Below are 13,880 nucleotides of genomic sequence, written 5' to 3' on the forward strand. Positions count from 1 at the left end.
ACCACAGACTTAAATAAAAATATCAACTTCTAAACTGATTTCTAAACATCTAGTTATATACATTGTGGTAAAATTTCATTATGCCAACAATAAAGGCACCCAAAACATATCCAGAAAGAGAAAGAACCCAAGTTATCTACAAAAGAATGAACAACAAAATAACATCAAATACTGGAGAACTGGAAAAAATATTTGCTAAGTTCTATGGAAAAAATGCTTTTAAGCATAGAATTCTATAGTAGGCAATAACGCCATTCAAAAGGGAGAACAAAATTATATATTCACATATGTAAAGACTCAGAAGGTTTATGACCATGGACACATTTCTGGAGGAATTACTTGAGGTACATTTTCAAAAGATACATTATGAATCCACAAAAAAAGAGGAAAGATAAAGGCTTAAGAGATAATTGTGAGCAAGAAAAATCAGTAAATGTTTAAGTTTAGATACTTGTACATGTAAACTGTACATTCTTGTTAATAGCAGACTGATATAAAGTGCCATATAGTGTTAATTTTTTTATAAGTAAATAAAACCTTATTTTCAAATGAACAAATAAAAAATAAAATGCATAATTAACAGAGGACAATATACATAAAAAATCATCAATGCACAAAAAGAGGCTCAACTGTACTAGGAAAATGCTAATAAAAACAACAATTTACTATGTGTTAGCTTTTGATTGGGTCAAACATATATAATTGGTAACAGCCATGGAAAGGCTGTGGAGAGACTGGCATTTTTTCCCCAAGATAGTTAAAAATTAAAATTGTGGGTTTTTACTGATAGAAAACTGACAATATCTATACCCAAATCAAAATTTTACACATACTTTAATTCAAAAATCCTATGTCTTTTACTGTATTCTTAAGGAATGCTTGCAAATGGGAATAAAGATACACATTCAGAAGTATCAACTGCAGCATAACTTTAAATAGTTAACATTGGAAACCACTTGAATGCTAATCAATAGAAGAATATTTAAGTTCAATAATATACTCAGACAATAGAATATTATGTAATTATTAAGAGGACTAATATAGGCTAAGATCTCCTGATATACATTAGTTGCTAAGCCTTAAGGACACTTTAGCAGAAAAAGGAAAATTCCGGAACAAAACATAGAATTTGATCCAGTTTGTTGAAAACATTTAGAAATATGTGTATGTGTTCGTGTGTACACATTTGCAGAAAATTTTTTGACAAATGCTCAAAAAATTATATTAGTAGCAGTTAATTTGGGGAAAAAGTAGAGGTATGGAGGGCTTAAAGTAGGGCCTTTTCCATTCATCTTTTTAAGCTCTTGCAACAAGGATGTATTGAGATGAATAGTAGAAAAATGTAGGCAAAAACTACAACTTTTGCCTGTTTACATCTTTGCTTTTTTATTTTATATTTTGCTATATCCTCTATCTCTTTAATGGCAAATCCAGTCTGTTTGTAAATTCTCAAGCTTTTCCGCTATTTACTGATTTCTATTGGTCTTTCTGATTGGAGCTCAAACATCCCCTCTTCAAGGTGGTCTTTCTTGTCTATTTCTTCTTCTTCTTCTTTTTTTTTTTTTTTTTTTGTTGTTGTTGTTGTTGTTGTTGAGATGGAGTCTTGCTCTGTTGGAAGGCTGGAGTGCAATGGTGCAATCTCGGCTCACTGAAACCTCTGCCTCCCAGGTTCAAGCAATTCTCCTGCCTCAGCCTCCAGAGTAGCTGGGACTACAGGCGCATGCCACCATGTCCGGCTAATTTTTGTATTTTTAGTAGAGATGGAGTTTCACCATGTTGGCCAGGATGGTCTCAAACTCTTGACCTTGTGATCCGTCTGCCTCGGCCTCCCAAAGTGCTGAGATTATAGGCATGAGCCACTGCGCCCAGCTGCCTATTCCTTCTTAATTCCACTTATCCTTCCACCATTGCCATTGTATTTTTTTTCAAGGCATTGATATCTATCTAAAATTATACCTCATATATATTTATTTAACTGTTTACTACAGATCCCTTCACCAAACCTTAGAATGAAAATTCCAGGTAAACAGATGGATGTTTTATTCTCACTGCTATAGACCTAGTGGCAGTACTTGGCAAACATTAAGCACTAAATAAGTATTTGTTGAATGAATCAATGAATCAATTTAGATTTCTGTTTTGTTATCTATAAAGTGAAAACATTTCTGAGATTACATTTGGGAAACTATCAAAAATGAAGCAGAAAGCTGGATTCTTTTCAACCACTAATACTTGGGAATAATGTGGTTCTGAAAGGCAAGGAAGATCATAATATTAAATTGAATCTGTCCACTAAAACCAAAAATATAGAAGAGCTCTGTGATGTTTTCATTCAAATGGCTTTTGTTGTTTACTTTAAACTACATTGTGGAGGGAAAATAATGTTATGTTCTTCCCAAATGAAGATAATAAAATCCTCAAATATCAGTTATTTGGGGGAACATACTTCTTTTCATATGTGAACAAGGGTAAATGAAAGTTGGAAATCCTTCAGCTCAATTAGGTCTATAGCTTCTGCAATGAGACATTCTCCCCACATCTGTCCAGATATGCATTCCTGAGGACACAGTAATGCATTTTTTGAAGGCAGCAAGATGCTATTATAGTAACTAGATGAAATAGTAATCCTAGCATCCTTGACTGATTTACTTCAGTAGATATATTGAAGTGTCCTAAAGCCAGATGTTCAACTTGCCAAATTAAACAGTGAAACTGCCTAATTTTTGGCTTATAAACCTAGAAAAAGTCTTTGCTTTTGCATGTTTAGAAAAAATTAGGTGCATATTCTTGACACCTTTAATACTGAATTATTCAAGGGTATTATTCAGCATGTAATAGATAGTTTAATAAAAACGTAGAAAAACATACAGATACACTGAAGGTAATTTCTTTAAAATTAAAAAAATTCTTTTAATTACATTTTATGAAGAGAAGCAAAAATACATAATCAGAAAGGGTTGTACAAAAAACACTGACAAAAACCTGCTTTCTAAAGTCCTACATAGAATATCTCTAGTAATGTAAGATGTAAATACCCACGGGTTTTATGCCATTATTTTGACTCCAGTGATATCTAAGAATTTTATTCTGTCTTTCCTTGAAAAAGCAAGTGATGTAGTTTGGCTGTGTCCCAGCCTAAATCTCATCTTAAACTTGTAACTCCCACAATTCCTATGTGTCATGGGATGGATCAAGTGGGAGGTAACTAAATCATGGGGGTGAGTTTTTCCCTTGCTGTACTTGTGATAGTGAATAAGTCTCATGAGATCTGATGGTTTTAAAAAGGGGAGTTTCTCTGCACAAGCTCTCTTTGCCTGCTGCCATCCACATAAGATGTGACTTCTTCCTTCTTGCCTTTCCCCATGATTGTGAGGCCTCCCCAGCCATGTGTCTTTATCTGCAGCTGAAAATGAACTAATACAGCAAGTAAACTTGGCTGACTGAAATAAAATGGTTTAAAATAAATGTAAATTACCACATGATTTGTTTGGATAATAAAACAGCATATATGATTATATCATTAATCACAATAAACACCATTCCTACCAATTATTGCTATATATTTCACCATAAGACATTTATAGAAAAATTAACAGCATGCTGCCTCACCTTCTACCATGCCAAAATATTTCTAAAATAGTTTTGAGTAAGAAGCATTTCAACTGAAAATGCTAAGAATGTTATAATTACTATATACTAATTTTTTAATCTTAGTGACCTCAGTCAGATGGCAGAAATAAAATTTTCTATGATCATCTGCCCATCATGCATCAATTTTGACAACCACCCATGGGTAAGAGTATTTATGTGCGAGTCTGGGAATTCAGTGAAAATTTTCCAGCACACGATTAGAGCAAAAAAAAAAAGTCCAAGAATTGATGTATTGAAGAAGTCGGTCTGTAAAGACTGGAGAAGATGACTCTTTCTTCAAATATAAAGATGCTAATGTAAGACTTCAAACAACACACATACAAATAAAATTAAAAGCAGATAAAAAACAAAAAGATTCCCCCAAACAATGAAGAAAACACGAGAAAACCAAAGGAACACAATTTTTTTTAGTAACTGATCTCCCCAAAATGGAAATTTACAAATTGTCTGACCAAAAATTGAAATAATTGCCTTAAGAAAGTTCAGTGAGCTGCCTGAGAACATAGACAACTCAATGAAATCAGGAAAATAGCATACAAACAATTGAGAAGTTCATCATAGATAAATCATCAAAAATAGAACAAAGCAGAATGTTAAAATTGAATAATACACTAAATGAAATGAAAATTGCAATAGAGAGCTTCAAAAGCAGACTTGATAGAACAAAAGTATTTATGAACTCAAAGATAGGTCACTTAAAATTATCCATTCAGAGGAGAAAAAGGAATGGATGAAGAAAGGTGACAGAATTGAGGATATTATATTATGAAAAATAATATGTGGATTTGGAAGTATCAGAAAGAGAAGAGAGAGAAAGAAAGAGATAGAAAGCATATTTAAAGAAATAATGGTTGAAAACTACTCAAATCCTGGGAAAGATAACAACATCTTGGAAGAGGTGAATCAAAGGTTCTCAAAAAGTTTGAAACTGAAGAGGATTTTACTGTTTCACATTATCATCAAACTGCAAAAATCAGAAGAAATAGAAGGTTTTCAAATGCAACAAGAGAAAAGGAACTTGCCACGTATGAGGTAACTCTCAATAGGCTATTAGGAGATTTCTCAGGAGAAACCTTGCAGACCATGAGAGAATAAGACAATATGTTATAAGTGCTAAAAGAAAACAATAACAACAACTGCTAACCAAGAAAACATCCCTAGCAAAGTTGTCCTTCAAAAATGAAGGAGCGATAAACACATCCTCAGACAAACAAAAACTGAGAAAGTGTACCACCACTAGACTTACCTTAACAAAATGCTAAAGGGAGTTCTTCAAGATTGGTTTAAAGGATGCTAATTAATAACATGAAAATATATGAAATTGAAACTCACTGGTAAAGGTAAGTATATAATCAAATTCAGAATACTCCAAAATGGTAATCATGGTGTACAAACAATTTATAACTCTAGTATAGAAGGTTAAAAGAAAAAATAAACATAGCTATAATTACAAAAATCTTTATATGAATACTCAATATTACTTCCAAAACTAATTGTCGAGGGGGCTAACTTAAATAATATAATTGTTGATGTAATTGAATTTAAGTGTCAATGAGTTTACAATAAAGTGTTATATCTGTAAAATATTGCATATAGCCCCAAGACAATTCCAAATAAAAAAACCTGCAGTAGACAAAGATAAAGAGTAAGGAATCAAAGCATCTTACTATGAAAAACTGGCCCAGCATGGTGGCTCACATATGTAATCCTAGCACTTTGGGAAGTCAAGGAAGTTGGATTGCTTGAGCTCGGGAATTTGAAACCAGCCTGGGCAAGATGCCAAAACCCCATCTGTACTAAAACTACAAAAAATTACCTAGGTGTGATGGCACATGCCTGTAGTTCCAACTACTCTGGAGGCTGAGGCATGAGAATCTCATGAACCTGGGAGGTGGATGTTGCAGCGTACTCAAGCCTGGGCGACAGAACAAGACTCTCTCTCTCAAAAAATAATAATAAAGTAAAAGACAAACAACAAAAACCCAAAGCATATCACTATGAAAAACCATCCAGTTACAAAGCAAGATGGTAAATGAGAAAGAAAAAAAGGGACTACAATATAGATGTAAAAGAATTAATCAAATGTTAAGAGTAAGTCAATAATAATTACTTTTACTTTAATTACTTTAAATCTACTAACAATTAATTTAAATATAAATTTACTAACTTCTCCAATCAAAAGACATACAAGAGGAGAATGAATTCTTTTTAAAAACATCCAACTGTATGCTGACTAAAAGAGACCTACTTTAGCTTTAAGGACACACATATAATCAAAATGAAAGCTAAATTAAGAAAAAAAGGGAAAACTGAAATAAATAAAATCAGAAATGAGAAAAGAGACATAACAACTGAGAAGTACAAAGAATCACTGGAAACTATAATTAACAGTATGACAACAAATTGGAAAACCATTTCTGGTCACATACACTCCTGTCAAAGAAAATTCTAGGACCTGAGGGTTTTACTGCTAAATTCTACCAAACATTTAAAGAAGAACTGATACCAATTCTTCTCTAATTCTTAAAAAGAAATTCAAGAGGAGAGAGCACTGTCAAATCTATCCTGTGAGGCCCACATTGCCTTGGTACCAAAATCAGATAAGGACATAACACACACACAAAAACTACAGCCAATGGTCCCTGATGAACATAGATGCAAAAATCCTCAACAAATGATCCTCAAACTGAATTCAAAACACATTAAAAAGATCAAAAGATGATTTGCCATGATGAAGTGGAATTTATCCCTGGGATGCAAGAATGGTTCAACATAGACAAATCAATCAAAGTGATGACACTAACAGAACAAAACCAAATGGAGAACCAAACATGTGAACAAATATATGGAACAAAAACCATATGATCATATTAATAGATGATGAAATAAGTATTTAATAAAATTTAACATCTTTTTGTGATAAAAATCCTCTATAATCTGAATATAGAATAAACATACAGCAAAATAATAAAGACTACCTATGTCAAACTCACACTGAATATAATACTGAATGGGCAAAAATTAAAATAATTTTCTCTACAATCTGGAACAAGACAGGATGCCCAGTTTTATCACTTTAATGCAACAAAGTACTGGATGTTGTGGCCAGAGTGATTAGGCAAGAGAAATAAATAAAAGGCCTGCAAATTGCAAAGAAGAAGTCAAATTAGCCTTGTATAGAGATGACATAATCTTACATTTAGAAAAGCCTAAAGACTCCACCAAAAAATGGTGAGAACTGAAATGAATTCAGTAAAGTGGCAGGACACAAACCTAACATACAACAATCAGTAGCATTTACATACACCAATAGCCAGTGATCCTCCCTACAAAAAAAATCAAGAAAGCAATCCCATTTATAAAAGCTACAGGGTATATAAAATACTCTAAAATCAATTTAACCAAAATGTAAAACGTCTATAAAAATAAAATTACAAAACACACTTGAAAAGACAGAGGAAAAAAGTGTTTCATGCTCATGGATTGGAAAAATTAATATTTTGAAATTGACAATACTACCCAATTTGTAGATTTAATGCAATATCTATCAAAACACTAATAAAATTTTTCAGAAAAATTGAAAAAAATTCTAAAATTTATGTGGAACCACAAAAGACCTGGAACAGCAAAAGCAATCCTGAGCCAAACAAATAGAACTGGAAACATCATATTACCTGACTTCAAAATATACTATAAAGCTATAGTAACCAAATCATTGTGGCCCTGGCATAAAAATGGACACATAAGTTAATGTAACAGAATAGAGAGCCAAGCTATAAATGCACACACTTATAGTCAACTCGTTTTTGACAAAGGTGCCATGAACATAAGTTGGGCAAGGGACACACTCTTGAATAAATAGTGCTATGAAAACTGGATAACTACATGCAGCAGACCCCTACATCTCACGATATACAAAAATCAAATAAAAATGGATTATATACTTAAGTATAAGACTTGAAACTATGTAACTACTAGAAGAGAACATTGGGGACATTCCAGGACATTGATTTTGGCAAATAATTATTTTTAGAACCTCAAAACACAGACACAAAAGCAAAAATAGACAAATATGGTCACATCAAAATAAAAAGTTGCTGCACAACAAAGGAAACAAGAAAGTGAAGCAGCTATTCACAGAATTGGAGAAAATAGTTTCAACATATCTATCTGACAAGGGATTAATAAGAGGAATATATAAGAAGCTCATACAACTTAATAGCAAAAATATAGTCTGATTAAAACGGGCAAAAAATATGAATAGACATTTCTCATGTAAGTGGTCAACAGATATATGAAAGAAATACTCAACATCATTAATAATTTGAAAAATGCGAATCAAAATAACAATATGATATTATTTCATCCTAGTTAGAGTAGTTTTTATCCAAAATACAAAAAAATTAATGAATACTGGTAAGGATGTGGAGAAAGGGAAATTCTCATACACTCTTGGAAGATATCTAAATTAGTACAGCCACTATGGAAAACAGCACATAAGTTCTTCAAAAAACTAAAAATAGAACTGCCATAAGATCCAGCAAAGTCAATATTAAAGAGATATCTGTCCCCCATGTAAATTTCAACTTTATTCACAATAGCAAAAATACGAAATCAACCTAAATGCCCATGAATAGATGAATAAATAAAAAGTGATCTATGTATTTGTTTGTGTACATATATATATCACATTTCTTCGTAGATATCTATGAAATATTTATATTTCTTCAGATACGTATACCACATTTACATACTGATGTGAATTGGCTCTGTGTCCCCACCTAAATCTCACCTTGAATTGTAGTTTCCATAATTCCCACGTGTCATGGGAGGGACCTGGTAGGAGGTAATTTAATCATGGGGTTGATTATCCTCATGCTATGCTTGTGATAGTGAGTGAGTTCGCATGAGATCTGATGTGTGGGATTTCAGTCAGTCTGGTGGGAAACATTTTAAAGATAGTTATAGAAATAGACATAAACCTTCTTGGAAGGCCAGAGGGTTTGCATCAGCTCCAGTAAGAGATCTGGCTGAAGGCAGCCTAATCTGTAACTTGAGTAAATAGTTTAAGGCAGGTACAAAGGAACGTAAGGGAGTTTATCTAAATAGCTTGCTTACTCATGTGGCCCTAAGACTAACCTTTGATCATTCATGGGCAGGATGGCTCTTTCAGGAGGAGGGCAACCAAATTAGTTACCCACAGGTGTGCTCACTCAAAGCCTTTGTCATTTAAATTGTGCTGGATAAATGCCAGCAGCTGCGACTGCTACTCTTTACAGCACCTTCCTTGGTGTCTGTGAGGGCCTGGACTCTTAGCCAGACTGACAGGCAGAATATATGTGTCAGTGTAGATTATTCATCTGTGGTTGGGTCAGGGTCTGCGAGACAGACCCCCGACTGACGGTTTCGTGAGGTTCTTTTCCCTGTTTCGCTTGACACTTCTTGCTCCTACCCTGTGAAGAAGGACATGTTTGCTTCCCCTTCCACCAAGATTGTAAGTTTCCCGAGGCCTCCTCAGCCCTGATGAACTGTGAGTCTGTTAAACCTCTTTCCTTTAAAAATTACCTAGTCTCAGATATGTCTTTATTTTCAGAGTGTGAATGGACTAATACAGTAAATTGGTACCAAGTGGTGGGGTGCTGTTGTAAAGATACCCAAAAATGTGGAAGTGACATTGGAACTGAGTAACAGGCAGAGGTTGGAATAGTTTGGAGGGCTCAGAAGAAGACAGGAAAATGTGGGAAAGTTTGGAAATTCCTAGAGACTTGGAGGGCTTAGAAGACAGGAAGATGTGGGAATGTTTGGAACTTCATGGAGACTTGTTAAATGGCTTTGACTAAAATGCTGATAGTGATAAGGGCAGTAAAGTCCAGGCTGAGCTGGTCTCAGATGGAGATGAGGAAGTTGTTGGGAACTGGAGCAAAGGTGACTCTTGTTAATGCTTTAGTAAAGAGAGTGGTGGTCTTTTGCTCATGCCCTAGAGAGCTGTGGAACTTTGAGCTTGAGAGAGATGATTTAGGGTATCTGGCAGAAAAAAATTCTTTTTTTTTTTTTTTTTCTTTTTAGGCAGAGTCTGACTCTGTCACCCAGGTTGGAGTGCAGTGGTGCAATCTCAGCTCACTGCACCTCCGCCTCCCAGGTTCAAGTGATTCTCCTGCCTCAGCCTTCCAAGAAGCTGGGACCACAGGTGCAAGCCACCAAGCCCAGCTGATTTTTCTAGTTTTTTGTAGAGACAGAATTTCACCACTCTGGCCAGGCTGGTCTTGAAACTCTTTACCTCAAGTGATATGCCTGCCTCGGTGTCCCAAAGTGCTAGGATTATAGGCCTGAGCCATAGTGCCCTGCCTGGCAGAAGAAATTTCTAAGTGGCAAAGTATTCAAGAGGAAGCAGAGCATAAAATTTTGGAAAATTTGCAGCCTGATGATGTAATAAAAAAGAAAACTTTATATTCTGGGGAGAAATTCACACCAGCTGCAGAAATTTGCATAAGTAATGCGGAGCAGAATATTAATCACCTGTGCATCCCCTCTCATCACAGGTACCTCACACCAGGGCACTGCAGCCCCTCCCATCACAAGTCTGGAGGCCTAGGAGGGAAAAAATGTTTTCATGGGCCGGGCCCAGGATCCCTCTGCTTTATGCAGCCTTGGGACATGGTGCCCTTCATCCCAGCTGCTCCAGCTCCAGAGGTGGCTCAAAGGGGCCAACATATAACTCAGAATGTTGCTTCAGAGGGTGCAAGCCCCAAACCTTGGTGGCTTACATGTAGTGTTGGGCTTGCAGGTGCACAGAAGTCAAGAATTGATGTTTGAGAACCTCCACTGGATTTCAGAGGATGTATGGAAATGCCTGGATGCCCAGGCAGAAGTTCGCTGCAGGGGCAGAGCCTTATGTAGAACATCTGCTAGGGCAGTGCAGAAACGAAATGTGGAGTTGGAGCCCCGACACAGAGTCCCCACTGGGGCACTGCCTAGTGGAGCTATGAGAAGGGAGCCACTGTCCTCCAGGCCCTAGAACAATAGATTGATCGACAGCTTGCACTGTGCACCTGGAAAAGCCACAGACACTCAATGCCAGCCCATGAAAGCAACTGATAGGGGGCTGTACCCTGTAAAAGAACAGGAACAGAGCTGCCCAAGGCTTTGGGAGCCCACCTCTTGCATCTGCATGCCCTGGCTGTGAGATTTAGAGTCGAAGGAGATCATTTTGTAGCTTTAAGGTTTGATGACTGCCCTATTGGATTTCAGTCTTGCATGGGGCCTATAGCCCCTTTGTTTTGGCCAATGTCCCCCATTTGGAACAGGTGTATTTACCCAATGCCTGTACCTATTGTACCTAGGAAGTAACTAACTTGCTTTAAATTTTATAGGCTCATAGGCAAAGGGACTTGCCTTGTCTCAGATGAGATTTTAGACTTGGACTTTTGAGTTAATTTGGAATTTTGAGTTAACTTGGAATTTTGAGTTAATGCTGAAATCAGTTAACACTTTGGGGGATTGTTGGGGGACTGCTGGAAGAGCATTACTGTGTTTTGAAATGCGAGGACATGAGATTTGGGAGGAGCTGGGGTGAAGTGATATGGTTTGACTCTATGTCCCCACCTAAAAACCGCCTTGAATTGTATGTGTCATATAATCCCCATGTGTCATGGAGGGACCTGGTGGGAGGTAATTTAATCATGGGGTCAGTTACCTTCATGCTGCTCTTGTGATAGTGAATGAGTTCTCCTGAGTTCTGATGGTTTCAAAAGGGGCTTTTTCCCCTTTTGCTTGGCACTTCTCCTCCCTGCCACCATGTGAAAAAGGGCATGTTTTCTTCCCCTTCCACTATGATTATAAGTTTGATGAAGCCTCTACGTCCATGCTGAATTGTGAGTCAATTAAACCTCTTTCCTTTATAAATAGTCTTGGGTATGTCTTTATCAGCAGTGTGAGAATGAACTAATACTTATACACACACACACATATATATATTCCACATTTATTCACACACACACACACACAGACACACAGACACATATATGTGATACACCAGGAGAGTCCAATCTTTTGGCTTTCATGGACCACATTGGAAGAAAAATTGTCTTGGGCCACACATAATATACACTGACACTAATGATAGATGATGAGCTAAAAAAAATTGAAAAAAAATCTCATAGTATATTAAGGAAGCTCAAATTTGTGTTGAGCTGCATTCAAAGCCATCCTTGGCCACATGAAGCCTGTGGGCTTTGGGTTGGACAAGCTTGTGATACACACACACACACACACACACACGAATCTTATTCAGTTGCAAAAATTGAAATGATGTCATTTAATCATGGGGTGATGATGGATGGATGGAATGAGAGATCATTAGGTTAAGCAAAATAAACCAAGAAAAGAAAAAAAAAGTCACATGTTTTCACTCATACGTAGAAGCTAAAGACATGAATCTCATTAACATAGAGAGTATATTGGTAGGTACCAGATGACAGCAGGTGGAGGTGGGAGGGGAGAATGAAGAGAATTTGATCAATGGGTAGAAATATAAAGTTAGGATAAATAATACCTGCTGTTATCTATATCACTAAGGTGACTATAGTTATCATTAATCTATTGCACATTTCAAAATATCTAGAAGAAAATAATTCAGATGTTCGCAGCATAAAGAAAAGATAAGTAGTTAAAGTGATGGATATCCCAAGTACCCTAATTTGATTATATTAATGCATTCATTCATTTTACATACCCCCAAAGTTGTACGTCTAATATTTTTTAACTAGGCTAAAATATTTTGCACAGATAAATTTAATAGGCTTTGAGCTTGCTATTCAAAATCACAAAACACACAAGCAAACTTAGCCAATGTGACTAAGAGTCATCAAACATAATGGCAGAATCAGACTTGTGTAGATATTAAAATTTTGTGAAAGAAAATATTAAATGTTTGATATGTCCAAAGAAATAAGAGAGTACATCAAAATATGTATAAGAAATAAATGATTTCAAAAAGTCTACAGATTTGGAAAAAAAATTAACCTTCTAGAAATGAAGACAAACTATAATAGAATTCAGGAACTCAGTTGAAGTATTAAAGAGGAAGTTTGACAAAGTCAAAAATAATTAGTAAACCAGTATATATAGAAAAAAGCTAATTCTGAATGCAGCAAAGAGAAATGAAATTTAAAATATTAAAGAGAAATAACGAATTATAAATGGTAGAATAAAAATATATGACAATTCAAACTGGGTTTCCAGATGAGAGAAAGGAAAGGCACAACACTTGAAGAGATATTTGCTGATTGTTTACCACAATTGATGACACACATAAATATGTAGATTCAAGAAGTCTTGTAGATACCAACCAATCAAAATAAATAAATATTTCCACATCCAGATTGCAGTATAACTACATACCACCAAAGTCAATGATAAAGGCACATTATCTACAAAAAGGGATTTAAATCTTCTAAAAATAAGAAAAAAATTATTAGAGAAGCATTCATAGCATGTGAGAAACATGTGGGCTGTAAGCATGTAGAAGTATAATGCAAATATCTGGTGGAATAGTTCTCCAGGCAGATAAAATGTAATGTGCAAAAGTCCTTGGAAGGAAATCCATGAAAGAATAGCAAGGCAGTGTGACTGGAATCCAGCTGAGGAGAATTTGGAGAGATATAAAATGAGGTCTGTGCCCTAGCTAGAGGCCATGTCACTCAGTCTGTTGTCATCTAGAGTAAGTACTTTGGTTTTTATGCAAAAAAAAAAAAATGGGAAATGTTCATAGAGCTGAGAGCAGTTATACCATTACAGATTTTTATTTCAGTATGTTTATATGAGTTGTTTAAGCTACTTTAACTGCTGTACCAAGTAGGCCGCCAGTAATAGATTATGTTTTGCTTCAATGTAAAGCTCAAAGTGTCTCCATGTTGGTGAGATTCAGGTTTGCAGGGACTCTATCATTATCAAAATGTGTCTTCCAAAATCACCTAGGTTTTATCCTACAATTGGAAGAAAAATGAAAGATGGAAAGATCTCTTGTGGAAGTATCAGTGAATCAAGAATAAAAATGTCATACAATTCATGACCCAGCCCAGTGGCTAAAACCTTATCACATTGCCATACCTGACTGCAAGGAAGGTTAGGGAATGTGTTCAGCTGTGTGCCCAAGAATAATTACCCAAAGATTATTTTAACATTTCTAACCATTGTTGAATATTAACTAATAAATCATTGGACTTAAAATA

This window comes from Nomascus leucogenys, chromosome 14 (genome assembly GCF_006542625.1).
Source record: "Nomascus leucogenys isolate Asia chromosome 14, Asia_NLE_v1, whole genome shotgun sequence".
Lineage (NCBI taxonomy): Eukaryota > Metazoa > Chordata > Mammalia > Primates > Hylobatidae > Nomascus > Nomascus leucogenys.